Consider the following 27,006-nt stretch of genomic DNA (forward strand, 5'->3'; position numbering starts at 1 on the left):
GGCTGCTGCTGGCATCATGTGGTGAGTACTGGGGCCAGAGGGTAAGGGGCTGGAGAAGACAGACTCCTGCTGCTGCTGCCACACCCTGCCCCAGGTAATCCTCCTTTGTCCCATCTATCAGACAGCTGGGGTGGTGGCTGCAAGGCCTCCAAAACCCAGAGTGTTGGGCGGCTGCCCCACATCCTATGGCTCTGCCAGTGACTCTGCACACAGTGTCTGCAGAACTCAGGACTGCTCCATACAATCAGTTATCTCACAATATTTGGGAAATGTAGCAATCCTGAATCTGTGAGAACATATTGAATCTCTGCTCTGCCCACTTGCTGGAGTAAAAATTAAACCCATTCAATTCCGTCACAGAGATAAACACATTATTCCTAGGACTATCCGACCCATGATCCAGCTAGTCCAATAACTTGTCTCTGACACTGGCCAGCAGCAGCTGCGTGAAGGACCTGCCTACAAAGGTGCAGTAGCCGTAATCTCTCGTAGTTAGAGGTGATCTTAAACATGGCACCAGAACAGGGTGTTTTATCTCTTTCAAAAAATAGGGTGACGAGACATCCCATTTTTAAGGAGACAATCCTGCGTTTAAGCCCTCCAGCTCCTGCAGGTGCCTTTTCTTAAAAATGGACTAGTTGTCCCATATTTTCTGCTCCTCCCCCACAAGCACTGCTGGATGGATCCCTGCTTGACTGCTGCCTGGTGAGTGGGGCAAGGTCCAGTGGCCAACAGTGGGGGTGGGTGTGCAGAGCTGGTGGCTGGAAGCCGACGCAGTGCACAGGGTCAGCTACTCCCCCTGCTGGCATGTCAGCACAGTCCCTACTGCATGCTGGCTCTCTGAGAGCAGAGCCCTGTCCCTTGTCCCGTTTCTAGCAGGCATTGGCTGTGTGCACTGAAGGGACGCAAGCAGTTTGGTGTCACCTCACCTGCCCACCCATCACCCCTTTACCCGCTCCCCTCCTTACTGTCATATCCCTGCTTTGCCCCTTCGCACCCCCACAGCCCTGCTGCTCCTCCGTATCTCTCCCAGAAAGGCATGGCCCACTTCCAGCTCTGAGTGGAGAGCCAGTCCTTGGTGTAAGCCTTCAGATCACTAGCAGCCTGCCTGGCAGTCTCCTTCCTGCACCAGGAAAGCCCAACACCCTCCAGTCCGGAGCGCTGGCCAGGAGGAGCCAAGCCCTACATGTACCAAAGCTCACCACAGCACTGGCACAGGGAAGCCATCTGCCACTTAGCTGAACTCTGGAATGGCAAGGACTGAGGGGAAGTGATTTCCAGCCTATTCATGCCACAAACCTGCAGGCTCCACAGCAGCCCCTGGGGAACACACACGTTTGTGCACCCACCCTCCCTCCTATCCACCTTTTGGTCCTACCTCTGGGGAGCTGGACACTTTGGGCACTCTCCCCTGCTGAGCCTCCTATCTGGCTGGGTTTGCTGAAGACCCTACAGTCAGGGTCCCCGACCTTTGGTGCACAGTCCATCCTTTGGGCTTAATGTCTTTCTGCCCATGCTGAGATGAGGGACAGGTGATAGCTGGGTTATGTCATTGGCAGGCCTGGAGATGTCAGCTGCCTTGTGACACTGTGCAGCAGAAAGGGAAAAGGCTGCTTCCACCTGTAGGTGACAGGAAGGGAGGAGGAGAGATGAGCTTACCAAAGATATAGGCCAGATCATCCCTTCTCTTCACTCCCCTCTGCAGATCAAAGCATCTCCCATCCCTTCTCTCCTCCACGGTGCCAGAAGGCTGCTGCTGGCCAAATTCTGGTGTGAACCCCTGCAGAAAGCCAGGGGGAGCTGGGGGATGACACCGTGTGGTGTGGCACCCTGCCCCCACCCCCATGTTACCTTGAGGGGCATGGCACCAGGAAACACGGGTCTGTCCTGGGGGCCCAGCCAGACATGGAGGGTGGAGAACATTGATCAGGGAGGGTCCATCAGTCAGTCATCCCCTGTATACCTGTGTGAGAGAGTCCCAACTTGATGTCATTTGGAACTTTTGTACTTTCTGGTTTTGACTGACTCACTGAACTTGCTTGAATATGTGTAATTTTACTAGATGTCCTGTATTCCACATAGGAAAATATGGTAACTTTATAGAATCAGGGAACATTAGACTGGAAGGGACCTCGAGAGGTCATTGAGTCCAGTCCCCTGCCCTGACGGCAAGACCAAGCACCATTTAGACTATCCCAAATAGATGTCTGTGTCTGCTCTTAAATGTCTCCAGTGATGGAAATCCCACAGCCTCCCTAGGCAATTTATTCCAGTGTTTAACCACCTGGACAGTTAGGAAGCTTTTCCTAATGTCAAACCTAGACCTCCTTTGCTGCAGTTTAAGCCCATTGCTCCTTGTCCAATCCTCAGAGGCCAAGGAGAACAATTTTTCTTCCTCCTTCTTCTAACACTCTTTTAGGTACTTAAAAACTGCTATCATGACCCCGTAAGTCTTCTCTTTTCTAAACTAAAGAAGCCCAGTTTTCAGTCTTCCCTCATAGCTCATGTTCTCTAGACCTTTAATTATTCCTGTTGCTCTTTTCTGGACCTTCTCCATTTCTCCACATCTTTCTTGAAATGTGGTGTCAGAACTGGACACAGTACTCCAATTGAGGCCTAATGAGCACTAAGTAGAGAGGAAGAATGACTTATCGTGTCTTGCTCTCAACACTACTGCTGCATCCCAGACTCATGTTTGCTTTTTTTTGAACAGCATCACACTGGCTCATATTTAGCTTGTGGTCCACTATGACCCTAAATCCCTTTCCACAGTACTCCTTCTCAGACAGTCACTTCCCATGCTATATGTATGAAGCTGATTGTTTCTTCCTAAGTGGAGTACTTTGCATTTATCCTTATTAAATCATCTTTTCTTCAGTTTGTCCAGATCATTTTGAGTTCTGACTCTACCCTCCAAAGCAGTTGCAACAGCCCCCAGCTTGGTATCATCTGCAAACTTAATAAGCATATTCTCTATGCCAATATTTAAATCGTTGAAGAAGATATTGAATAGAACTGGTCCCAAAGCAGACCCCTGTGGAATGCCACTTGTTATACTCTTCCAGTATGAACCATTAATAATTACTCTCTAAGAACAGTTATCCAGCCAGTTATGCACCCACCTTATAGTAGCCTCATCTAAGTTGTACTTGCAATGCTTATTGATAACAAGATCATGTGAGACTGTATCAAATGACTTGCTACATCCACCACTTCTCCCTTATCCACAGGACTTGTCCTCTCAAAGAAAGCTATCAGATTGGTCTGGCATGATTTGTTCTTTACAAATCCATGCTGGCTGTTACATATCACCTTATTTTCTTCCAGATGTTTGCAGATGAATTCCTTACTTACTTACTCCATTATCTTTCCCAGCACAGAAGTTAAACTGACTGGTCTGTACTTTCCTGGGTTGTTCTTTTTTTCCTTTTTTATAGATGGGCACTATATTTGCCCTTTTCCAGTCTTCTAGAATCTGTCCTGACTTCTGGGATTTCTCAGAAATGATAGCTAAAGGTTCCAATACCTCCTCTATCACCTCTGAATATTCTAGGATGCATTTCATCATCCCCTGGTGATTTGCATACATCTAATTTTTCTAAGTAATTTTAACTTGTTTTTTTTTATTTTATCCTCTAAATCTTCTCCATTCCCACTAGCATACACCACGTTGGGCATTTCTGCATCAGACTTCTTGGTGAAGACTGAAACAAAGAAGTCATTAAGCACCTCTGCCATTTCCAAGTTTCCTGATATTGTGTCTCTAAGCAGTGGACCTACGCTGTCCTTGGTCTTCCTCTTGCTTCTAATATATTCATAGAATGTCTTCTTGTCACCCTTTATGTCTCTAGCTAGTTTGAGCTGATTTCGCACCTTTGCCTTTCTAATCTTGCCCCTGTATACATGTATTGTTCGCTTATATTCAACCATTGTAATTTTTCCTAATTTCCACTTTTATGAGTCCTTTTTGATTTTGTGATCACGAAAGATCTCCTGGCTAAGTCAGGGCAGTCTTTTAGCATACTTTCCATCCTTCCTACGCATCAGTACAGCTTGCTTTTGGACCTTAGTGTCCCTTTGAAAAACTGCCAATTCTCTTCAGTTGTTTTTCCTCTTAGCCTTGCTTCCCATGGGTCTTTACCTACCAGCTCTCTGAGTTTACTAAAATCTGCCTCCCTGAAATCTGTTGTTTCCATTTTGCTGTTCTCCCTTTCACCATTTCTTGGAATCATGAACTCTATGATTTCATGGCCACTTTCTCCCAAGCTGCCTTCCACTTTCAAATTCTCAACCAGTTCCTCTGTATATCTAAAAATATTGTTAGCATTAACTACATAAATCTGGTTATTTCTATTACCCATATAAATGTCCAGCCTTTTTTGAATCTAACAAAGTTCTTGGCTTCAACATGAAGCCAAGAACTATTTTTGTTATGGTATTAATCTTTTTTATAGTGCCATAGGCATGCACGCATGGCACTTTATAGATCTCAAGTAAACTCTTGCCCTGAAGAAGTTAAAATTTAATTGGGAGGTTTAGAATCCAAGTACAGAACCATCTAAACCTTTTTCAAATCAGAGCTGGAAAGATAAAAGTGAAGAAAAGGAGGAGGAGGAGCAGTCTGAGAAGAGTCAGAAAAGAAAGGAGATCAAGTGAAACAAGGAAGCTTGAGAGGAGCATAAATTGAGGGAAAGCCATGGATTTTACCCCTAGCTGCCAGCACATTAAAATTGAAATCTCGACTTGGATTTGGATATGCTGACATAAATCAGGTGCTTGCATAGGGGTTGGAATCAATTTTACCTGTTACATTCCTAGTGTTTTCAATGTTGGTAACACAACTTCATGGCCTGGAGTGATTGTATTACATAGGCCTGTCCCTTATCTGCTATGTAATCTCATGGCCTGAAGACATTATGTACTTTCTATCCCCTCTCTGATAAAAATAAAGTATATAAAACCACACACACTCACAAAACCTCAGGCCAAAAATTCCCCGAGGGGAACATGCTGTGACTAGATAAGAGCAGGGTAGAAGGCACGTAGCTACCTCTCCTGCTGATTGGGACAACTGGTGAGCAGGGATGGAGGACAGAGAATGGAGTGAGGTGATTGCGGGACAGACAATGAGAGAAGGAGTAGAGTGGATGAGAAAGAAAGCAAAGAGTGAAGCAGAATGGTGCAAGGCACAGGCAGCCCAGGGAGCCACATTGGGCTTTTGGAATTGTAGTGCCTTTAAACATAAGTGCAGTGGGTAAACAGTAACACTTCAAAAACTAACTTTTCAGGAGCACATGCCACCCACCACTCTTGGCCTGTCACTGGAATCTGAAAACTGGGCCTTCAACACCAAAAGGATGAACCTCTATCAGTTGAGCTAAAGAAATACATCCCAGTATAGGCACCTGTGATGGACTCATTAGCTTTTTCTGTGGACCTGCTACCAGAGTGCAATAACCCTTGTGGGTCATACAAATATGTCACAACTCTTCCTGATGATCTTTTTGCCACATCTTATAACCAAAGCTTTTTCACGAGTAACGTGTGGCTCTGGTTTTGGGGCACTGAGCCAGAGACACACGAGTTTTAATTCCAGCTCTGCCAGTGATCTCCTCTGTGGACTTCGGCAAGTCTCTTAATTATGTGTCTTCATATTGCCTAGTGTAAAATGAGGATAATCTATATACTGGAAAGCAGTTTTTTTAGTTCAAGTTTGCATAATTCTGTGAAAAGTGATGGACTACATATTAAGACGGAAGGAGAGAAGAAAGAGAAAGAGATGGAGAAAGAACAATGAAAGAAGGCAGGATGAGACAATGGGGAGGGTAAAAGAAAAAAAGAAACATCAATAGTTCAACCTGAATTTCCACTCCTGCGTAATAACACATGGCCAAACAGGGCCTTTGGAGATCAGTCACTTACGCTAAGGTTTACCCCATTTAAGGTCCTTTTGTACCACCCAAGAGATATAAAGAGGCCTCAGAGTACCTGAGAATCATGCCCCTTGTGAATATTCATCAGGCAGTAGTTGTATGATGTATTTAAAATGGAAAGAATCATCAAAATGTGTATTATATGATCATGTATCCCTATAATACAATAGTGACTGATCATGCCATTGGCATAAACTTTTCCAAAAATAGCAGCCCTTTTCACTTTTGAAATGTGCTTCATTCAGAGGCAGGTAAGAACTGTATTGTCAAACTCATTCCCATTCTTCTACTTTCATGGCTAGACCATGTGCCCTCCTTCTTTTCCTACAGTAATTGAAAACATCTGAAATCCTTCCCTGGCCTGCCCCTCTCTCTGCTCTCCTTCCCTTATTTTTTAATATTTCAAGGAGAACTTTAACCTAAAACTTGGATTAAATCCTTATTTTATCACACTAACACTCATCACCATCCAATAATTTAAGTTGCCGTTTGCCTGCTCTTTGGCAAACTAGCACAAGAGAAGACGACATTCTGTCAGTGAAATCTCAGCTGCACGGCAGTGGGATATTTTTTATTTATATACTTAACTGGTGGGAGTACTTCATTAACAAAGAAGACAACTATTAGTGGATAGAGCTACGTGAAAACATTCCCACCTCCTACTGGCTTTACTGATGGGAAATGAATGAATTTTTTCCACAAATGCGCTTTTCACGGAAAAACACTTTGTGTTTTTGTCTTGAGCTAAAATTTGGAAGATGTTATGGTTTTGTAGGGATCAGCTCATGGAACTTCCACTGCCCCCAGACCTTGCTTCCATGCAGTTATTTATTAACACTACAGTGGGGTTGAGAGGGTTCCAACAATATGTGGGCCCTATTGTACTAAGTACTGTATTTACCCCAGAAAATGTTAGTCTGCCCCAAAGAGTTTAAAGTCCAAGCAAACAAGACAGACAAAAAGAGGGAGAAAGAAAAGATTGTTATCCCCATTACAGAGGGGGAACTGACATATATAGAAAGACCAAGGTATAGATTTTCAAAAGAGACCCTTTCCCAATGAGGTACCAGTGAGCTCTGAAAACTTGTCACAAAGGGAACTGTGACACATTTTGGCAAATACTGCCAATTTTTTTGGTGCCCGAATGGAGCTGAGGACTGGGTCCATGTGCTTTGCCCAAGGTCACACACATATCTTAGGACAGAGCCAAGAATTGAGGGCCAATCTCATTGGGCCCAGGCCAACATCTTAACAACAAGGCCAACCTTCCTCATCATCTTTGCCCACCATATTATGTCTGTCATTTGTGCTGGGAAGGCCCCACCATAAATCTGTTGCCATGACCAAATGTTGTCCAGCCTATGGCTGCCACTCTGAGATGTCAAACTCCACTCCTCTTGGGGCACTTTGCATGAGACTGTGAAAAAGGACATGTACCAGAGACAATGATTAACAAGGCTTTTTCTTGCAATCAATCTCCAGGCCATTCTGAATTACTGTAGCATACTTCCCTTGGGAACAATAGTCCCCATTAACTCAATGTAGACCTAATTAGAATATGATTAGCATGTTTAGGAGAATATATTTAAATTGTTTGGACATCTCCTTTAGCTCAATCAGCTGCAAAATTTTCCTCACAGCTGTTCTGCCCCTACCTTCCTCAAAAATAAATCTCTTGGTCTTAACTCACACTTCCTGCCCCCTACCAAATCCTGCTGTATCAATTCCCAAGTCTGTTAGCTCCCATGGCCTCTTCTGATTCCCATCCTTGGGCACTTTACATAGACTCTAGGGGGGTGTATATTCTCTACACATGAGGACTTGTTCTGAGCCCCACCCACCATGACCGCTTCGTGCTGCCTTAGACCCTAGAGCAGACCCAAACCACTAGTTGGAGATTCCCCAAGTGTACGGCCCTGTATCTCCCACCTTTACTCAGCACCCCTCTTCCAATGGAATAGAAGCATTGGACTAACAAACCATTATTCCCCAAACATCTGTGCAAACAAAACCCATTTTACCCAAACAATGCTTCCCCAGAGTGAATACAATGGCTATGAACATATCTGTCTGGAAATGGGGTTTGGAATTTGAAGAGATATTGGCAATTGCTATTTTTGCAGAGGTAAACTAGTTATATTTTTTGCCTCTGCTTATTATGTAATAATACCTACCAAGCCACCCTCTCTTGGGGTGAAATAAGTAAGGCTGTTGGAATATGGCAATGTTCTGCCTTCATGATCTTTCCTTAAAAATTATTTATTGCCATTCGGCTGCAAGCTATTTTTAATGGAATTTTTAGCAAATGGCAGTTTCAAACCAAATTTCGAGATTTTGCATCTTTTGGTGGCAAAACCCCAACCCTCTCCAGTTTCCTACAAAGAATTTTCAAAATATATTTTAAAAATGTTCAAGGGAGTCTCTTGAATATAGTTCTGCTTCAATCTTCTAGCCTCAAAGAGGTAGCCGTGTTAGTCTGTAGCTTCCCCTGCCCCCCCTCCCCACACACAGTCCTAGCAATATTATATTTTAGGTGATGAGCTTTCATGGGACAGACACACTAATCTGATTGAAAGCTCATCACCTAATAATTAACATTCTTTGTCTTTATGGTACTACAGGACTTTTTTTTTCCCCTTCAGTCTTCTGTGCAATTAAATAGACCAGTTTGACATGATACCTTGTTTCAAACAAGAACAGCAAACAGCTGGACTCCATACCAAAAGGACATTTTTTACTAGTTTTCAAAACTGAAACAAATCTCCTACTTCTGAAGGTTTAGTTTTTCTTGTGATGATCTCTTTGCACACAGCCATAGATATAAGCAGAACAACCCGGGAACAAAGAATGAAAATATATGAGAGGGAAATAGAATCTGCTGGGGCAGATGCTCTGCTCCTGGAGGTCAAGACTGCCCTGTCCTCTGCATTTTGCCAAGTGAGAGTCAGGGCCTGGCAAAATCTTAACTATATGTGAACGGGATGCTGGGTGGGAGCAGATCTTCTATGATAAAAAGTGTACTGGTTGGAGCAGATAGAGAATCACAGCTGCTTTTGCCTCCATGAAGGACAGGGAGAAATATTCCTGTGGAAGAAAGTCAAGAGAGAACTCCTAGCTTGGACAACTCTTTTGTGCACCAGTGCTGCTACACCTACAGGAAAAAAGACACTGGCTACGTCTACACGTGCAGCCAACATCGAAATAGCTTATTTCGATGTTGCGACATCGAAATAGTCTATTTCGATGAATAACGTCTACACGTCCTCCAGGGCCGGCAACGTCGATGTTCAACTTCGACGTTGCTCAGCCCAGCATCGAAATAGGCGCAGCGAAGGAACGTCTACACGTCAAAGTAGCACACATCGAAATAGGGATGCCAGGCACAGCTGCAGACAGGGTCACAGGGCGGACTCAACAGCCAGCCGCTCCCTTAAAGGGCCCCTCCCAGGCACAGTTGCACTAAACAACACAAGATCCACAGAGCTGACAACTGGTTGCAGACCCTGTGCCTGCAGCATAGATCCCCAGCTGCCGCAGAAGCAGCCAGAAGCCCTGGGCTAAGGGCTGCTGCCCACGGTGACCATAGAGCCCCGCAGGGGCTGGAGAGAGAGCATCTCTCAACCCCCCAGCTGATGGCCACCATGGAGGACCCAGCAATTTCGACGTTGCGGGACGCGGATCGTCTACACGGTCCCTACTTCGACGTTGAACGTCGAAGTAGGGCGCTATTCCTATCTCCTCATGAGGTTAGCGACTTCGACGTCTCGCCGCCTAACGTCAAAGTTAACTTCGAAATAGCGCCCGACGTGTGTAGACGTGACGGGCGCTATTTCAAAGTTGGTGCCTCTACTTCGAAGTAGCGTGCACGTGTAGATGCAGCCTTAGTGTCCTATCAACTCTCTAGTCCTGGGGTTGGCAACCAAAATAGCAAGAGGAGCTATTTTTATCAATTTGGTAAAAAAACGAGTAACTCAAGAGCCGCAGTGCACTTGAATATGAGATGGTCCTTAATATATGATGTCAAACTGTACTTTTTATAACCTCTATTCTAAGAAAAATGCACACACATTGATTTTAATTTGAAAACATGTTTACTGTAGGATGTTCCAAGACATTTTATATATTCTATTTCCTCTCCCCTTACATGTGTGTTTGTACCAGTGTTTGCCTGACTTTTCGTCCCGAGGCTTCTCATTCTCTGGAGAACACTAGGGTGAGTTATCCAACATTTTGAAATAACATATCATTTGCTATTTAGATATGAGTTGCTCATTTGGGGGCTTTTAGACATTCACTGTTTGTTGAAAAATAATCAGGAGGTTTTTTATTTTGTTTTATTGTTGTTTTGTAACTTTGCAATTATATCATGAGCCATAAAGAAGTCCTTAAAAAGCCACATGTGGAAGACCGATGCCCTAGCTGGTCACCAGCTCCTCCTGCTGCTCTTACTTCATATTCTATCACTTGACTTGTGCTCATATCACCAGCAGGGAAAAGGTAGAATGGAGGGGTTGATGAAGTAGCTGAGTGTACCTCCAAAACAGAAAGGGAATAGAGAGAAAACTTTTCCTATGACTTGAACCAGGGACATTGTGGGCCAGGGGGGATGACAGCTTCTGTAGGCCCCTGGTATGATGAGGGGAGCTCCATACCCCCTGGAGGGATGGGGGCCTTAGATGGAAGGGGTGGGGCAGCCAGTGCTGGGCCTCCCCTCCCCCTCTAAGCTAAGCAGAGTTGCGCTACAGCAACAATTTTTGCTGTTGCCTCCAGCTGTCAGAGCCCACTCAGCAGGGCCTGGCCTGTGAGCAGAGCCCAAGGCAGCACACTAACAGTGGGGCCCAGCTGCTGGAGCTATTTTCACTTGGAGCGCAGGGGCCTGAAGGCATGGAGCCCCTGGCAACTGGCTTGCTCACCTTGCCCTACGGCCTGGCCTGTCTGCTGCTACCACTGCTGCAGTAACAAGAGCCCCAGGCCCCTTTGAATTAGCATGCCACAGGGCAATTGCCCTCTTGGCCCCAGCCTGTTGGCAGGGCTGTTGAGGGCTAAAAATATGTCTTTATGGTTTCAGCTAAAGACAAAATCTTGCTTGCTAACCATTTGAATAAAGCCCCATTCTCTGGAGATCTGGACAGATAGGGATACCCAAGACACTGACTCGGGGGCCATATGTCATTCAGGTCAGCACAGGGACCAAGGTGGAAGGATTTCAGCTTTCTCTATCCATCCCTTCTTTGGGGCTTTCTTCAGCTAGCAGTGACCTGGGCATTAGACTGCCTCAGTTACACTTCTTCTGCCTTTTATCCATCCTTCTTTTCACCTTCAGTGCCACCCCCTCCCAATTCCATCTTGAAATTCCCCTGAAGTCGGGGTTTCAATGAGGAGCTGATGAAGATGCCCTCTCTGACTCCTTAATTCCCACTCCTTTGCAAAGTTCAGGTTGTCCCTATAAATTCCAGTCCAGGGGCTAAGCTACTTTTGAGCCATTAGAGCTGCCAAAGGCCTGCAGAGACCAAGTGCAAAAAGAGTCAGGCAGCCTGAGACAATAGTGATACCGTAAAGCAGGCAGACCCACAGCAAATACATAGAGTTCAGCAGTAGGGAACAGGCATTTTGTTCCTTAAAGCTTTGTACTTTGGGGTGTCAAAACAAATCTGAGTAACGGGAGGAATAATCTCATGCCTAGGACACTTGTGAACAGGGTTGGTTTTTAGGGGTGAGGTTTTCAAGGCCTTCCTTGAGGTGTCAGATACTTGTGAAGAGGCCAGGTGGTTATTAAATGAATTGATTGCCTTGGAGACCGATTCAGAAGATACTGGGTGCTAAAGCCAAAGGTCCAAGTCCATGAAAAGGAATGTTTCTGCCAAGCTCCACAATACTGGGCTCGAGCATCTGGCTGGCTGCCCTCTTCAAACCTCTGATTCCACAAGACAATGCATACAGAGAATTCCTAGAAACAGGCTAAGGCAATATTTGCTCAGGATATGTAAAAGCTTAGTTCCAGCGATCCCAGAGCTTCCCGACCGTGTTCCACAGATGGTACATTTCCAAGCTTTATCTGATCCTCCACCTCGTCACACATTCACCACTAGGTGCTGTCTAATGAGCATGAAGCCAAATAATGCCCGACCCCTCAGGCTAGATGGAATAAACCCTGCTTCCTGGATGAAAACAAAAATCTGTTTTGAAATGGTAACAAATGCCAAAGGATTTCTTGGGAAACAGGTGGCTCTATGAAATGTGCTTGGATCGAAGAGGGAGGATAGTCTAAGGCACATGGCCTCTTTCTCTCCCTTCCTCCCACAGACCATTCCTCTCTGTCTGCTCTCAGATGCAATTCCAAGCTTCTGAAGTCTTCTAATTCCTCTGACCCCACTAAGCACTCTGCAGCAGCAATAGCAATGAAGGCCTTTATCAAGAGTGGGGTGCAGCTTTTGTAGGGGCCAGCAAAAAGGAATTCAGATGAAAAACTAACTATCTGGCCAAAGTCATGCCACAAGTAAAACCATTGTATGCCCGCTGAAGAAGGAAACAACCCAACCACAGCTCTGTGACAACAATTCCACTATACTCCAGCTCTGGAGACGAAAGCAGCAGCCGTGTACAGGTCTTTGTGGTGGAGAAAAGGAAGAATCCAAGTCATAACATTCCACCTTGCTCCCATACAGGCGATGTACCTTCAGAAATAATCCCTGAAGATGACTATTGACCAGTCTCCCAAAGGACTTAGAATGAAGGCAAGTCTCACAAGGATAAGAAAGAAATAAGGTGGAAGGAGGCTGAGAGGTGACAGGAGAAGGACATGAGAGGCACTGGTGACCTGAGATCAACTGACATGGTGATATAAGAACTCTGATGTCTTGGCTGATAGCCATTGACAATTATGAGTGCTGCCTCAACAGATGTGAGAGGTTAGCAAGGGACACCATCAATGGCCAAGCACTGACTAATGGAGTGGTGCGCTTCACACCATAGAACTGAGCAGAAGGCTAGAATGTTAAAAGCGCCCCCCCCCAATCCAATTAGCTTCTTACTGATCCACAGCTAGGGCTCAGCTGTTGTAGTTTGGAGTCTTTTGCCCCAGGATCTGGGATCCTTTCCCCTGGGCAATTTTACTGTTCATGGCAGGAGTTCAGGTCACTCATGGGGCTTTTACAGAGCCCAGTTTACAGTCTCCTTGTCTCTAAGCCCCTGGTCACACTTCTCAAGGCCCACAGCAGAGTGCTGGCTGGGTCCAGCCCTCCAGGGCTTTTGCTTGTAATGAGATAGTTGTATCACTCTGACCCAGACAGAAAGGGTTGAAGGAAAAGATTAGCAACTGCCTCAGGCTGAGCTGCCCTTGCTACTGGAGGTCACTAGCAGCCCCTGGCAACCTCCCTTCTCCTGAGAGAGCTCCACTACCCCCAAACCCCCACTTCTGTGGCCAGTCTCCCCCATTTGAGCTCCTCTTCTCCAGAACACCCCCATGCTCTGATGGTGCATCTGACTAGCACTGCAAGTAAGCCGTTCCTTGACTGGAAGGCACAAAATCTCCTGGAGGTAGTCCTGCAAAGAATGACGACACCAACACAAAAGCCTGGCAGTGGCAGTGCTGGGATTACAGCACCACAGAAAACCTGAGAGAAGCTTAGATTCACTTGCTTGGACTAGTCAACATGTCTCTGCTGAAACATCTCTGTGGGAAAATTGAGTGTTGAGGTAAATGAAAAGTTTTTGCACAAAGCATCTGTTTTCTTTGGATTTTTAAAATTTTTTAAAAGTGTTTGTCCCACCACTGAAAAAAAAAAAGTCATAGAATCCAAGGGCTGGAAGGGACCTCAGGAGGTCATTGAGTCCAGCCCCCTGCTTCAAGTAGGATCAACCCCAGTTAAATCATCGCGACCAGGTTGGTGTTCTGATGAAAGTTTTGGTTTTCTGATGAAAATTTGAAATTTTCCAAAGAAAATGTCTCTGAAAACAAAACTATTTTTCTTTTTTGCCAACATTTTCCATGGGAGTGGGGGACATTTTCTTATAAGAGCTACTGCGTGGCAAAGCTCTTTAATAAATGGGTCAAGGTAGGGAGCAAGACTCCAGCTCATGTGACAGAGCTGCTGGTATTGAAAAGCTGATAGAGATCTGGCTTTTGAAGTCTAGACATTAGCAAGAAAAATTAATTCTAAGATAAGATAAAGTCAACCAGTCCAGTTGAGGATTACCTGAAACTAAGCCAATGGCTAGCAAGACTCAAAGGTTTTATGACAACATGCAAATGCTCACACAGAAAGTTGAAAGACAGGGAATGTGTGTGATATGGTATGTGGCCAGCCTGTACTTACCTAATGCTCATCTACTTCCCGGGAGAGAAGCGGAGAAGGGAAGTCTGTATATCTTTCCCTTGTAAATATAACCTGAGATCTGAGGAGCTAGACCCAAAGATTCATAAAAGCAGGATGTTGCATCAAGAGGCACTACGGAAGGAGTAACTATCAAGAGTACAGAGCTGTAGCTGGTTGGAGGACTCAGTGGCGGCAATTTGGAAAATCAAATAGTCATTGGATAATAGTGGCATAGTGAGTAGTAGACATTTGCCCATCCACCCGAAAGTCGGGGCTCACCCAAACTGTGCTAGCTCAGCATCTCCTCAAACACCACACTTATTCTTCACCCTGGTGTCCCCAGACACGCATTCAAAACAAGCTGCTAAGCTGGGTACTCGCATGGGGGCAGCTCATAAAATGGCAATGGAGCTGCACAGCTTCTAAGGGGTGGGCGCGCATCTCCATCTTGGCTTTCAGGTGTCCGAGTAATGTTCCAGGTCCCTGTGCTAGCGCTATACCCCATGCTCAGATTTGGGTGGGCCTGGATGTTAAGTGGCAGGGTGGGCTGCAGCCTGCCTATGGCTACACCTCTGCTGTATCATGCTCTTGGCCTAAAGAAAAGTACAGCAGAGAAACTCAAAAGCTGGCTTTCATAAGAGAGATGATGGCCTTAGAGTGCCCCAAAAGATGGTGTGACATACCTAGTTAGTACACAGAGCACTGCAATGCTGAATTCCCAGAGGAAGAATGGGGTGAGGGTTGAGGGAAACAAAAGGCTTGCTGGTCATGTGTGTGGGAAGTGGCTATTTATATAGCAGATAGCATGCCCCTCTGGGACACTGAACTTCTGGGTCCTACTTAATGCCTGGGCTTACAGAATATCACTCAGTGGGGAGAGAGGAAGACCAACCAGCAATGGTACTCTGAAAAAGAAACAAAATGCCGTTGATTGCGCACCATTGTCGAAACAGGTCAGCAGAAAGCATCATGCTGCTATTGGCCTCTTGCAGCGTGTTATCGCAAAGCCCCTTGATTTGTACTGTGAGGCTAGCAAGCACAGCCAAGTGCACCTCTCCTGACTGGCATCCATGTGCTAGCAGTCAGGACCTGGGTTTGCAGGGAGAAAAGTAAAAGCAGAGTTTCCTGACAGAAGGGTGCAGCGAGAGGAACTGCAGTGTAAAGGAGCCTTACAGGGGACAGAAACAGCTGCTTGAGAATACTCCCTGATCTCCCAATGCATCTGCTGAAGTGCTTGTATGAGACTGCTACACTAGCCCTGCTCCTGGTGTTGGGGATGTGGCCAGACTGCACTGCATTTCAGAAATTCTTTTCTTCCTCGGGCCAACAGAGACTCGTGGAAAGCAGAGCATGATTTAGCACGTACTTGAGGCTAACTTACACAGAAGGCTAGGCAGGCCCATATGTTTGTTGTCTTGGGATAAAAGAAACACAAAGGAGACTTAAAGAGAGGCTGTGGTCAGAGATGTTTTTGGCAAGCGGATTGCATGGTAATTTGGTGGAGACTTGTCCATGGAGTGTACTCTAAATCAGCGATGGGCAACCTAGGCTCGTGCCGCAAGATTCTCGTAACAAAGACAGTATCGTAGAAGCCAGCCCATCCATACATAGGTTGAGGTGGGCCGGCCACCCCATGCCCCATGCTTTTGATGGCCCTGCGGCAGCTACTCCACCCAGTAGTAGTAGTGGGGCAGAAGGAGAGAGGACTACCTCAGGCAGGATGCAGCAATGTCAGTGGTTGGTGGCAGCAGCAGGTCTCCTCCTTCTGAACCCCCTCCCCTGCACACATGCCCTTCACTCTCAGCCACCCCCAGAGAAGCAGGGTTCCACAGGCTGGGAAGGTTCAGGGGAGTGGAGGAGGATGCCACTTGGGCTGCGTGCTGAGCATGTGGGAGGGAGGCAACTCCTGCTGCTGCAGCTGCTGCATCCTGCCCCCAGTAATTCCCTGCCCTGTTGCCTGGGGAGGGGATAGGGGGCCAGGGTGGGGCAAAGTGATGGAGGGGCAAAGCTGCAGCACAACGGTGTTGCCTGAGGTCCCACGCCTCAGGCACTGAGAGGCGGGATTGTCCTGTGCCCCTTCCCCCTCTTGGGACAGCCTTGGACAGGCTTGTTTTGAATGCAGCTTCAGCTGTAGCAGTGCTTTGATTGGCTGCAGAGGGAGCACATGGCTCTTACTGGGGATGTTGTATGTAATCAGCATGCGGCCCGCTCCCCGTGCCCTTGCTTTACGTGCTTGTCACTGTAGTAATACCAGTAGGAAAAACAGTCTGGATGGAAACCAGTAGAATCTGGCAACCCTGCATGGCCAGGGGCAAACAAATGCTTGAGGGCCTGACACAGAATGGCTGATGGGTCGCATGCAGCTGGTGGGGCACAGGTTGCACACTGCTGCTCTATTGCCAAAAGGTTATGAAATAAACAAGTAGATTTAATCACAAACAGTGGTCATGGGTCCCACACAGATAATATACAGCTGTGGTTTGGAGACAAAATACATACGATATTAGATACGGCAAAATAAGTCAAAGACCAATGAGGTATTTACAGAGATTCTAAGAATCCCTAGAACAGTTTGTGTTATAGAGCTGTTCTCCAGCCTGAGCCTGACCAAGATGCTGTGACACAAGAAGTTAAACGGCCAGGCAGCCTCTTCGGCATCAGAGCTGTTGGAAACTTGGTGGTTCTGCTCTACTGGCATTCATACAAACAATTTCTTGGGTTTCAATCATTCTTATGGGCTGGCTTCTAAATCCCTCATCCACTCTGTTTTTGTTTTTTTTTAAGTCTGATTCCAAGCCAAATCTCTTGATACTGATCTAGGTTTGTGTTTTTGAGTTTTCAAAACAAAAGCATAATGATCTGGCTCCAAATATTGAATTTAAATACTGGAAAGTTTGAGAGATTAATTAATTGGATATGTTAATGGAGTATCATTATAGTGTTTACTATTATTTATGACAATGCCTTATTTCATATTATGTATTCCCTATATAGTTCCACATCCTTAAGATTTCATAGTTTATAGCATAGTGTAAATAAGAACGGCACATGGAGATAACATAGGGAGGGCATTCAAAGGGAGGAAAATTATGCTAATAATATGAGCATGCAGTAAGTTGGGACCCTAATGCACATATGTGACATGAGAACTTGGGACTTACTATAGTGGGTCAGACTTGAGGTGCATCTAGTCTACACCATTCTGATTCGGGTGATTTACAGGAAGTGCAAGAAACCCTTCACTTGGCAAGTCTGGGGTATCCTACTGTAACAGAGCACAACTAAACACAGTGGTGCCCCCTACTGGTCACTCAGAAATGAGCTCTTCAGCCTTTGTAGCCCCATCCTCTGGCTGGTGCCCCACCTATTGTTACCCACCTTCTGTTCTCCACCACCCTATATCAGGACTTACATCACTCCCAGACCACAGTGCTCTTCCCTCAGGATCCAGCCCTGCTGCAGGGCCCCCTTTTCTAGGGAACCCTGAACCCCAATACCCACTTTGCCTCAGTGACCTGCTGCCAGTTATCATCTAACCCCTTACCTCAGTGGTAAAGGGTAGTCTGAAATGGCCACTCATCCCTAGCAAAGAGCTTTGGACCTGCTGCCTTTTGCTGCCCAGGTTGCCTCCCTGCAGCCCTAGTACCCTTAGGCCTTGTCTCAGGCCTTGCAGCCTAAGAACTTGCCTGGCCAGAGCTCACCCAGCTCTGCCAGCCTTTCCCCCAGCCCTGCTCCACTTGGAAACCTTCATAGCTTCCCTAGCAGCTAGGTTTCCTTCCTTCCCTCCCCCCACCCCCCACAGCTGGAGCACGAGTCTTTCTTTCCTTCTCTCTTGGAGCCCCTATTTATACAGCCCCAGCTGGGCCATAACTGGCAGTTAATTGCCTCAGCTGTTGGCTCCTCAGCCAGCTGGATTTAACCCTTTCCCTGTAGGAGTGGAGCCATCCCACTGCACCTATCCCTAGAGACTGTGCTGTCCAAAGCCCCAGAATGTAGTGTTCATCTTATGACCCAAAGCATGACAGTTTATATTCCTTTCCAAACTCTGGTTTATTGTCTTAATATATCCTCATAAACTTAATTAGTCTTACAAATTATGTTGTAGCTTCTTTGGAAGGTATTTTTGAGCTACCACAATTTTTGAACCCTCCAATTTGAAGTAATTTGGATTCAGTCAATTGTTTTTCCCATTAAAGGAACATGACACTTGGATCTTAGGTTTTGGTTCACCTTTGGTTCCTGCCTTCAGGATGTGGTTCAGCTTATCTCTAGTTTAAAAACCAAATTCCAAAATGCAAAGCAAAATTCAGGCAAAACAATCAGTTTCACCTGGTGCAAACCTTAAATCAACCAAGATTCACTGAGATCTGGAGCAGAGCCTGCTTCCCTACTCTGGCCTAGAGCTGGATGCCCCCAGCTACGTCCAGATGACTTCCTGAATACAAATCACAGAAATGTAGCACTTTAAAGACTAGCAAAATAATTTATTCGGTGATGAGCTTTCGTGGGACAGACCCACTTTATCAGAATTGATGAAGTGGGTCTGTCCCACGAAAGCTCATCACCAAATAAATTATTTTGTTAGTCTTTAAAGTGCTACACTTCTGTGATGTTGTTTTGTTGGAGCACAAACTAACACACCTACCTCTCTGCTCCTGAATACAATAAACCCTCCCTTACCTTCCGGATGTGTGAAACTCACTTTAAGCAACTTTTATGCAACTTGAAGACGCCTGGCTGTCAGTCTCCCTAGCTTCCCACAGCTGTGGACAGTCAGGCATGCTAAGAGCCCCTTCCCCTGCCTAGGCATGGCCCTGGGAAGGTAGGGGGAAGGCTTTTAGCTCACCTAGCTTCCTGTCACTGAAGGCAGTCAGATGAGCTAAAACCCCCTTCCCAGAGTGGTGCTGCTGTCAAGCTGACAGCAGCCCCCTCTGAGAAGGTAGGAAGAAGGGTTTTAGCCTCCCTAGCTGCCCACTGCTGCAGGCAGCTAGGGGGGCTAAAACCACCTTGCACCCTCCCAGGATCAGTCCCCCACTCTGCAGCTCCAGCTCAGCCCCCTGCACAGTACAGCCCCACATGGGGCTCGGGTTCCAGCTCCCTATCCACCACTCCTGCAGACCTGGCTCCAACCCCCACACACCCCGGCTCAACTCCACCTTCCCACCCCGTCCAGTAGCCCCTCCTGTAGCCCTAACCCACTCCAGGCTTAACCCCTCAGCCCCAACCCACCTCCGAAGCTCCCTCGCCCGACTTATGCCAAATTTGGGATATGCGAGGGTTGAGTGGAAGCAACCCCCGCATATCCTGAGGGAGTACTGTATATGGCGCTGGTACAGTGCCTGTAAGCATTTCTCCGGTCTCCCTGCTAAGTGCATATACCCTGGAGCAAAGCCAAGAACTGACCTGCATTCTACCCAGATTTCCTCTGGAACTTGAACGTGTTGGTGGTTTAAAGACATGAGGAATATTGCAAGGCAGGGGTGGAAGGGGAAATAAAAAGGGGGTTCTTGGGTTTTGGTGCAACTTAGTCTATTCTTTCCATTTCCAGTTTGCCCATTTCTAATAGACAAAATAACCAGTGTATGCAACTGCTGTCTACTTTGTTTTGTTGGCAAAGGGCTGGAGAAGGAGTTAAAAATCACACTTCTACTTTGCTTTGGTCTTTAATTTTATTCTCTTTGGCAGTGGGAGTTAGCTGTCTCATTGAAATCAGATTAAAACTCATGGTCACTGAGTGATGCTGCAACGTAACCTTTACCACAGTTATAGACTTGCACACCTGGATAGGTAGAAATGTGTATAGAAAGGGTGCCATCTGCTGAAATGTCTTATGCTTCACAAGACTGCAAGGCAACTCTGCTTCAAGAAAAGAGAGAGAGAGAGAGAGAAGTTTATTTGCTTTATATATATTAATCCCTTGCTGCACAAACAATCAGGATGGAGCCAGCTGATTTCATAGTTCAATAAAAAGTTCACAAATAGCCATGGATAATTTTCCCAAAAGGGTTCTTACAAGCACACCAGTTGCTGCAGTGGCTAAATGCACACGCTTTTCACCTATGCATATCTGAGCACTGAATAGCAATCTGGGCAAAAATATCAACAACTGGACTTGTAACCCAACTGTTATTGTGAACTTGCCCCTATTTAAAGGTTTTAGAGCCTTGATCCAAGGTGCATTCTGACCCCTCAAATCCTAATTCACATTCATGATTTCCTGGGCTAGGTGCTGTCTTCAAATCCCGTCTTGATGTGCCTGTGCAGCCTGTCTCGGCCCAATCTGCTGAGATCCTGTAACTGGAGTATGAGCAAAGGTAGGGATCCCTTCTGGGAAAAGGAAAAGGGCCAGGGGAGGGGTGAGAGAGCAAAAGGGAGTAAGAGAGAATGGAGACTTACTAGCTCTCCAGGGCATGGAACTCAACTAGAGGAGGGATTTATTGTGGGGGAGGGATCAGATCACAGGCGTCTGTTGGATTTGAGAAGGAATTTGCTGGGAAATGGAGGGGGTTTAACTAGAGCTGCTTGGAACATCCGATTGTCATATGCTGTGGTACGTATGAGGAGTGCTATCAATGTCTACAAAGTTGCCTTCTGGCAGGTGGTTTTGGAGGAGGAGGAAGTGTGAGGCTTTATAGCCTGGGACTTGGCAGACCCAGGTGTAAGTCTCAGCTCTGCTTCATTCAGAATCACTCAGAAAAACACTGCTCTTACCATGGGCCTTTCAGGTCAGTGTCCTAACATGAAACTAGGAGACACGTCTCTTACCTCTCTTCACTTATCCCAAATCTCTGGTTTACATCCAAAACCACAAGTTGTGACACAATGCTGTTTTCAGGAAAATGTTCCCAAGGTCTTGACAGCGTTTCAGTGTGGAATAAAAAGGAAAAAACTGAATAACTGCTACAAAATGGAATTGTGATTCTCTAGACAATTCTAACATAACCCTTTTCAGACACACTAGGTACTGGCCACCTTAGATTAACAGAGTAACAGTCTGATCTGCTATGACATATTTTACACGTTCTTTTTACTCCTCAAGTCTTTTTATGTTCTATATTCCCTCCCACATCTCACCCCCCAAAATTGTTAACTTTGAGTCAATGTTTCTAGAGTGCATACCCCACCAATGCAAACATCACTGCAAACATGTGCAGTAGACCCCCCGACTTACACAGAGGTTGCGTTCTTGCACAACCCCATGTAAGTCAAATTTTGCATTACTCAGGGGAGACAGCAAACTAATCAGCACTGCTGCACTGTAAAACCACTCCTGTCAGGGGCAGCAGCCTGACTCTCAACATCCCTAACAGGAGCAGGAAGGCTGCTGTCCCTGACAGGAGCGGAAAAACCTGTCAGGGATGGCGAAAGTCAGGCTCTCAGCTGCTGCCACTAACAGGAGTAGGGAAAATGCAGCAGCACTGGCCACTTTCCCAGCTCCCCTGAGTGGCAGGCAGCCTGGAGCCAGACGCCAGCTCCCCACCACTCAGAGTCGCATTAACTTGAGATTCGCACAACTTGAGTGCATGTATCTCGGGGTTCTATTGCACACCACGTCTACTGTTCCAACGACAGCTACCTCTGCTGTCAGGACCACTTAATGCAATGAAGCTTGGGCTGGAAGAAACAACTGCTGCCATTCAGCCCATACTTTGTACAATACTGTACATTCATAGGGCCCCAGAGTAGTCTGTGAGCCAGTGGTGGTCTGCTATGCTCAGGTGACCACTAGATGGTTGCAAATCTCCTTGTTATCACCTGCTAAATTACATTATAAAACATATTCCGAAATAGCATTTTTTATTTGCCTTCTGGTGTTGAAGTGTTTAGGGTTTTCATCAAGCTTTATTCTGCACCAGGAGAACTTGAATTTATTAAAAAAAAAAAAAACAAAAGCTGTGATTTTCATCTTATTCCTGGAATTGAGGCTTTAAGAAAAAACATCAAATATCAGGAGACTTGGGATTAAATTAGAAAAGTTGGCAACACTGTGCATGTGGATTTCAACAAATGTTTTCCATACTGAAGCGGGAAGAAAAGTTTCAGTCTTCAAATTTTCACAAACTGAAAATCTGAGAAAAAATGTTGGTCGGGTCAGCTAAAACATATTGTTTTGATTTTGATTTTTTTTTTACATTCTTAATTTTTTGGTCACAATTGACCCTTTCCCTGCCACTTTGGTTTGGACGAATTGTCATTCTTCAGTGGGGGGAAAATGGTATATGAGAAAATATATGCTGTACCCATGTAAGCTATGTTAGATTGCCGAGAACTATTAGCAAAAGACACACAAAGTGCTCAATGCATTTGCATATCTCCTGCTGTGTCGGGAGAGGCTTTCCTGACATTTGGCCTGTCCACACATCCCTTCATGCTCAAAGAACGAGGACGACTGGGATTTCAGCAAAAGGTTCCAGATATGGCAGACTTCTGTTGAGAGACCTCCGGGCTCCCGACAGAAGCCTGCAATCTAGACATAGCCATATCTGTTGTATGACTGCAAGTGGAAAGCGGGTATCCATAAGACATTCTCTCCAGTAAGACGTGAACCATGCAAAGTGTGAGAATAACATTGTGTGTGTGTGTGTTACTGTTGTAAGAGAAACAAAGAAGCATGAACTCAGGGCTTCTTATACCATTCAACATTGATTATTCTTACTGTTAAAAATGTATGCCTTATTTCCATCCTGAATTTGCCTAGCTATCTTCTTCCAGCTCCTTGAGTCTATCACACGAGGCATGCTTCCTATCATTTATTCATTCTTATGGCTTTTTGTTGAACCCTCTCCAATTATAACATCCTTCTTGAATTGTGGAAACCAAAACTGGACACCATATGCTATAAGGTAAAATAACCTCTCTACTCCTACTCAAGATTGCTCTGTTCATGCACCCCAGTATTGCATTAGCCTTGGCCACTGCATCACTCTAGGAGCTCACATTCAGCTGATTATCTGCCACAATTCCCAAATCCTTTCCAGAATCACTGCTTCCCAGGGAGTCCTTCAACATGTAAATAGAGTGTAACTTCTTTATTCCTAGATGTATACAATTAGCAGTATTAAAACACATGTACTTTGTTTGTGCCAAATGTACCAACCCATCCAGATCACTCTGTATCAGTGACCTGTCCTCATCGCTCTACTAGTTGAGTGATAATTTTATATTTTCTTCTACATCATTAATAACTATATTAAGCAACATAGGGCAGAGACCCCACTAGAAGGACACCCTTTTGCTAATGAGTCGCCATTTGCAGTTACATTTTGATATCTCCCATAAAGCAAGTTATAATCCATTTACTGTGTGCCATTTTAATTTTATATCTCAATAGTTTTGTAATCAAAGTATCCCGTGATACAAATTCAAATGCCTTACTTAAGTCTGCTAGATCAACAACTATTACCTCTATCAACTGACTTGAAATCTCACCAAAAACGAGATATCACATTAGTTCAACAGCATCTATTTTCCACAAACTGTGTTGATTGACATTAATTTTATTACCCTTCTTGAATTATTTATTAAATGAATCCTGTATCAGCTACTCCATTATATTGTCCAGGATCAATGTCAGACTGACAGACCTATAATTACCTGGGTCATCCCATTTACCTTTTTAAAAAATTAGCACAGCATTAGCTTTCTGCCAGTCTTCTGGAGCTACCTAGAGGTATCAAAACTAATTGAAAAACAATATTCATGGTCCAATGAGCCCTTCAAAAATATTGGATGTAAGTTATCTAAACCTGCTCATTTTTTAATGTCAAATCTAAGTAGCTGCTGTTAAACATCCTTCTGTGATGTTAGTGGAATAAAAAGAGTGTTGTCACATGATATGACAACTGTTTTATCCAGTATTTATTGAACACTTTTGCCTTTTCTGCATTATTATTGATAAGTACATCATTCCCATCTAGTGATGCACCAAGACCCCTGTCCATCATGGGATTTTTTTGTTTGTTTGGCGTTTTTTTTGCCTACTATACTTAAAACATTTTCTTCTTACTGTCCTGAACTTTGCTGGTTGTAGATTTCTCCATTATCCCTTTGCTTCCTTCATCAGTTTTCTAGCTTCTGACTCATATTCATTACAATCAATGTTCCTTTGCTTTAATTTGTTTTATATATATTTTAAACTTTATAGTAACAGAGAGGGAGCCGTGCTAGTCTATATACTATCAAAACAATAAAATTTATAGCTGCCTTTACTTCCCTTCTATATCAAGATTTTTCTAAAAAAACAATATGACCTTCTTCATCTATTGTTGCTTTTGGGGCATCTAGTAAAGCATTCTGAAACAATTCCCAATTATCATTCTACTTTTTCCTGATTAAATTCTTCTTCACAGATGATTTGGATGGTAACTATTCTCATTTTCATGAAATTGCCCTTTCAAAGTACCAAGAATATATATTACTGGTCTGAACTTTTTTTCTGCTTTCACTTAATATCAGATGACGATCACTTGTGCCTGAATTACCAGTTCAGGCTCTGTGCGCTATATACAGTGGGATACGCATAGGATGTTTTTCTTTTCCTATGCAGAGAGAGGTAGATTTGCTGTGCAAACAATGAAGTTAAAGGTGAAAATGAAGGGGCGACCCAGCTCTCCCTTTGAAACCTACCCCAGTAGGAAAATCCTCAGGGGAAGCCAAACCTCAGCATTTCTAGGAAATTAAATAAAACCAATCAAACAAACAGCCCTCCCCATTTTCACAAGAATCTGCCCTTGATTAAAAGGGAAACATGGCAGTTGGGAGAACACTGATTGTTCGACAGAAGGTCCAGAAGTACAAATAAAAAAAAGTATGTTTGTTCAGAGTGTGATGGAGAAATATATGAAGCTTAAGGAAACAATTGTAAATTGCATCTATTAAAGTTCAGGCATTTGCCACTGGTGATGAAAAATCAAAGAGTGGGCAGTCGGACAGGAAAAAGTAGAGTGATATCCAGACCGAGTGTAAGACCTTTTTAATAATATTCATGGATGTGTGACATAATGAATAAAACCTATGCTGATATCCAAGGGGCAGAAGTGTGTGGAGACAAACACATTTGCTCATCAGACTGTCCCAAAAAATGCCAGAACCTCAGCAAAGGCAGAATGGGTGAAATGGTCTGATCTTCTCTTGAACTAGTTAATTCTGCTATTGCATGCGGCAGAGTGTCCAAGAATGGATTTGTTCATAGACTCTGTAGTCGCACACCTCGAGCTGGCCTCTCTATGACATTAGAAGAACAGGGTAGCAGGGAGTGGTCCATTTTGTATATTTTAATGGATGAAGGACTTTACTTTCCAATACTTGTCAGCAGCAATGAATTTAGCCAGGGGTGGAAAATAAGTATTTAATATGACACAGGATCACTTTGGGCAATGGAAAATGCCCCCCATGTAGCATTTGAGTCTGGTACTGTGTTACCGTAATGAGCTCGGTGCTGAATTGTTGTCCAGGGATGGTTAAGAGAGTCATGTGACAGTCATTTCATTCAGCAAGTCTGGCAAGAATAAATAGAACATATCTGACTTGCACACATGAATGATCAGGGTTTCTGGCATCCACTCACCCTGGCCAAAAATAAAGGGAGACATGTTGAAAACCACATCCCAACTGGCAACAAAGCTCTGTGCCACTCAGTCTGTGCCACTCAGCCTCTCCCCTTCCCACTGCCCTACCCTCACCACACGATACAGGCCCACCTGTTGACCCTTTGTATCTATGGGGTGATGCCTTAGCATCTGCTCCTATTTAACCACAAGTCATGGGGACGGAAGCAGGAATTACTGTGAAAAATTCTATGGCCTGTCTTTTGCAAAAGTGCGTATGACATTACCATAATGATCCTTTCTTGTCATAAAATGTCTCTTGCCGCGAGCTTTTTAATCAGATTAAATTAGATATTAAAATAAGCTTGTCACAAGGAGGCCTTAAACCTCCTGATTCACAGATCCCAGGACCCGGGCTTGATCCCTGCTACAACCCCCGGGCAGGAGAGCGCCACCCCGGCGCACCCTGGACCCCGCCTAAGCCGCCTGGAGGGGAGTGGCTGGCACAGATAACGAGAGCAAGACAAGGAAGTGAAGGCTAAAACAAAATAACTATTTTTATTGAAACAACACCATTAAAAATAACAAACTGTCTATACGAAATGACTAATAATGACTATACACTTACAATAAACATTGTTTCCTGTGTGGCTTCTTCTTTTTATATTTTATTATACCGCAAGGCAAAAATCAATGTTAGGTTAGGTAATTAAGTATAGGGGAATTAAGATAGGTAAGGGTATATAAATCCCTTCTGTGACCTTAAAAAGGTGGAGCAAAGTTGCTGGCTTCACCCCTACTGGGGGCAGGGTGCTAATCCTGCCCCAAGAGGTTGGACCCTGGAGTCAGTCAAGGCTGTTCGTCTTTTTGGGAGGCCTTCTGTTACCCCTTTTGTGGCTCCAACTATATATGTGATCCCAGGAGGCAAATAGCTCTTCCGTGGGTCACTCGAGGTACACAGAGACAGGAGGCAGGGAGGCAGTGCCTTCACCCACAAGTATCTGAGGAAGGGTAATTTAGGTAAGAGGATATGGGGAATAAACCTTCCTGATAACACAATTATAACATTTACAGACTTTGCTAATTTTCTAATATTAAATATTAATTAAATATACTAATAAAGATTCTAACCAACAACAATAATTCATAATTAAATGTGCTGTTCCTTTATATTTGTATGTGTATACTAACACACAGCCTGGGCTTATAGGC

The 27,006-nt window shown here is 44.9% G+C and overlaps 1 long non-coding RNA gene across 1 annotated transcript; it reads left to right on the forward strand.

Moving 5' to 3' along the window:
• LOC142015087 (uncharacterized) lies at nucleotides 1-26,255 on the forward strand. The gene is made up of 4 exons (XR_012646096.1): nucleotides 1-21; nucleotides 10,095-10,146; nucleotides 20,475-20,562; nucleotides 26,196-26,255. It is a non-coding gene; the product is annotated as an uncharacterized LOC142015087 (long non-coding RNA).
• The last annotated feature ends 751 nt before the right edge of the window (nucleotides 26,256-27,006 follow it).

This window comes from Carettochelys insculpta, chromosome 6 (genome assembly GCF_033958435.1).
Source record: "Carettochelys insculpta isolate YL-2023 chromosome 6, ASM3395843v1, whole genome shotgun sequence".
Classification (NCBI taxonomy): domain Eukaryota; kingdom Metazoa; phylum Chordata; order Testudines; family Carettochelyidae; genus Carettochelys; species Carettochelys insculpta.